Source organism: Chrysochloris asiatica, unplaced genomic scaffold (genome assembly GCF_000296735.1).
Source record: "Chrysochloris asiatica unplaced genomic scaffold, ChrAsi1.0 scaffold00034, whole genome shotgun sequence".
Classification (NCBI taxonomy): Eukaryota; Metazoa; Chordata; class Mammalia; order Afrosoricida; family Chrysochloridae; genus Chrysochloris; species Chrysochloris asiatica.
The window spans coordinates 7,394,805-7,397,853 of record NW_006408552.1 but is presented as its reverse complement, the minus strand read 5'-3'; the positions used below and the strand labels follow the sequence as shown (position 1 = coordinate 7,397,853).

The 3,049-nt window shown below is 39.6% G+C and overlaps 1 pseudogene; it reads left to right on the top strand.

The window, feature by feature from the left end:
- Positions 1 to 1,052: 1,052 nt before the first annotated feature.
- Positions 1,053 to 1,416, top strand: LOC102820360 (annotated as a pseudogene).
- Positions 1,417 to 3,049: the final 1,633 nt, after the last annotated feature.

Here is a 3,049-nt window from a genome sequence, read left to right as displayed (position 1 = left end):
ACCCACAGTGCCACACCAGGACTCCTACTGCCTCATTGGTGTTCAAAAATTATATATTTATTGCTTTGACAGATCAGTGTGGCTGGCCCCACCTCCAGCTAAGAATCCTATCTATCTAGCCATCTTCAAGGCAGAGGATTCATGTGAGACAATTTAATTATATTAAAACAAAGAGAATACCCCAAACTCATCATTTACTAATGAAATAGAAACCACTGGGGGGGTACTTTGGGGAAGTATTGTTTTTAATTATTATTATTTGTTAACATTGGCATGTCCCTATAGTTTTTTGGTCCCTTCCTCTTCTTCCTGCCTAGAATGCACATGTGAGTCTTGGAATGGCAGCAACTCTCTTGTTGAGTTGATTTGTTGAGGCAACAAGCATGGAGATGAAGGTCTACATGTTGAGGGTTGTTGTTGTTGAATGCCATCGAGTCGGTTCTGACTCACAGACACCCTGTATAGGGCTTCCAGGGTACAGCTGGTGGGTTTGAACCCCTGGCCTTGTGGTTCACAGTCTGATGCTGATCCTACAACACCGTGCCAGGAGTCCACGCTGCGGAGTACATATTGACGGTAGCAGAACAAAATGAGTTTAAAGGTCTGCATTCAAAGGTGGCGTGGAGCTGGTTTGAAGCAACTTGCTCGAGTTGCTTGTTAAATTTTCATTAATTTTGCAAGCCTTTTGTTAAATGCAGCCACTATTAAAAATGATATTATATAAAGTTGCAATTAAATAAGTTATAGTTAGACAAAGATAACACCCCAAACTCATTATTTCCTAATTATTATTATTTAATGCTCTGTGCTTATTTGCATTTATTGTACCTGTATGGTAGGAATCGAGTCCTGGTGTGGTGCTGTGAGTAAATGTGCTGGACTGTAAAGTTAGTTTGAACTGCAAGGTTCAAAATCAGTTCCGACCCATAGCAACCCTGTATAGGGTTCAAGCTCACCAGCCACCCCTTGAGAACCCTATACAGGGTCTCTATGGGTCGGAACTGATTCAATGGCACTTAACAACAACAACATGGTAGGAATACTTGATCAAGATGGGTTATTGGTCTTTTCATACCGGTAGCGATTCTGCAAACACGGTAAACGTTCCTGAAACCCGATGGACTTTCTGTAAGAAGTGTGGTGAGCACCAACCCCACAAAGTGACACAATACAAGAAGGACAAAGATTCTCTGTCATAATGCCCAGGGAAAGCGTCGTTATGACAGGAAGCAGAGTGGATACGATGGGCAGACTAAGCCAATTTTCTGGAAAAAGGCGAAAACTACAAAGAAGATTGTGTTGAGGACTGAATGTGTTGAGCCAAACTGCAGATCTATGAGGATGTTGGCTATTAAGAGATGCAAGCATTTTGAACTGGGAGGAGATTAGAGAAAGGACCAGGTGACCCAGTTCTAAGCATCATCTTGTATTATTATTAAAACAATAAAATTTGATGTTATTAAAAAAAGAGAGAGAGAGAGAGAGATGGTTTATTGGGTATCTCTTCCGAATTCTGAGTTGTACTACAAGCAAATTCACTACCATCTAGTCCATTCTGACTATACAGAGTTCGACCTATATAACTATTGAGCATGAATGCACGGAACTTGTCTTTCTGGTGTTAAACAGGAAGACTGGTTGATTATATATTTATTTAGGCAGTACTCTTGAACTTGTTCAGAGGAGCAGAGATCAAGTACTTGGGTCTTAGAATGCAAAATAAACTACTGCAAATAGAATCCTATTCTGACTATATAGAGGTCATGGCAACCCTATATAGAGTTTCCCGGACTGTAGACCTCTATGGAAGCAAACAACCTTATCTTTCTCCCTCAGAGCTGCTGGTGGGTTTGAACCGCTATCTTATCCTACAACACTATCAGGGCTCCTTGGTATCATGCTAGTAAAAGCAGTATCAGTGGCAGTATTAGCAATAGCTTGAACTGCGGTGAAACATTTGGACCATGGAAATCAGCAAATGTGATAAAGGATAGCTTCCCCTTCAGAGTGGTTGTTCAACCTCAACCAGCACACAGCACTGCTGGGCTTCCCAATGGACTCATTGGAATATTTATATCAGCTCTAGGTTGCTCCCTCCAAGAATTCTTGTTGGATGAGACAAACTCCAAAGTCTTTAAGCCAGCATTAGTCAAGTTTTTTATGTATTTGCAGTAAAAAATCCCATTTTTGACATAGCATTGTGAATTCATTTGTCTCACTTTGCCAAACACAGGTGGAACATATTCAGTGTCATACAATGGATGTGTAGAAAAGAGAAGGAAACCCTGCTTGGGAATTAAGTAAGGCTGTTGGAATTTACAGAAGACGATCTTGGCAGCCCATAGTTTGTGAGGCATTCCATAAACATCTGATACCGGACTCAGTAACTACCAGCATTTGGTGTCAGCGTATAAATGTTAGGTTGGAAAAGTAGATAAATTGATTTTCCATTCCTCTCATTCTAACATCTTCCCCCCTCATTGATGCAGTAGTGACAGATCCTATTACTAGTCTAGCCGTCGGTAATGTAAACATATTATTTCTCTGGCAAAAGAACAACTCTTTTCAAAGTCATATAATGTGATAAGATCCCCCGGATTTCTGACCAGAAAAACAGTAATTTACTCAATTATCCAAAGTCATAAAGAAAGTCACAAGCTCTGTAACCTATAAACTTTGTCCGTAAGCCATTGTTTTATATATATATTTATATCTTCACATCTTAGGAGTAAAAATAGACTTGAGAGTTCAGAAGAGGCAAGAACATTGACTTCAAAGTTTAGAATATTGAGGCTCAGAGAGGTTAAGTAAGCTGTTAGAAGTGAAAAGATAGGAAATGGAGATAGAGGGCAGTAATTTGTGTTTTCTTGTTACTTTTTTATCTTCTTTTTCCTCTCTGAGAATCACATTTTGTATTCCACTATAACTATTGAGCATGAATGCATGTGTTAAACAGGAAGACTGGTTGATTATATATTTATTTAGGCATTACTCTTGAACTTGTTCAGAGGAGCAGGGATCAAGTACTTGGGCCTTAGAATGCAAAATA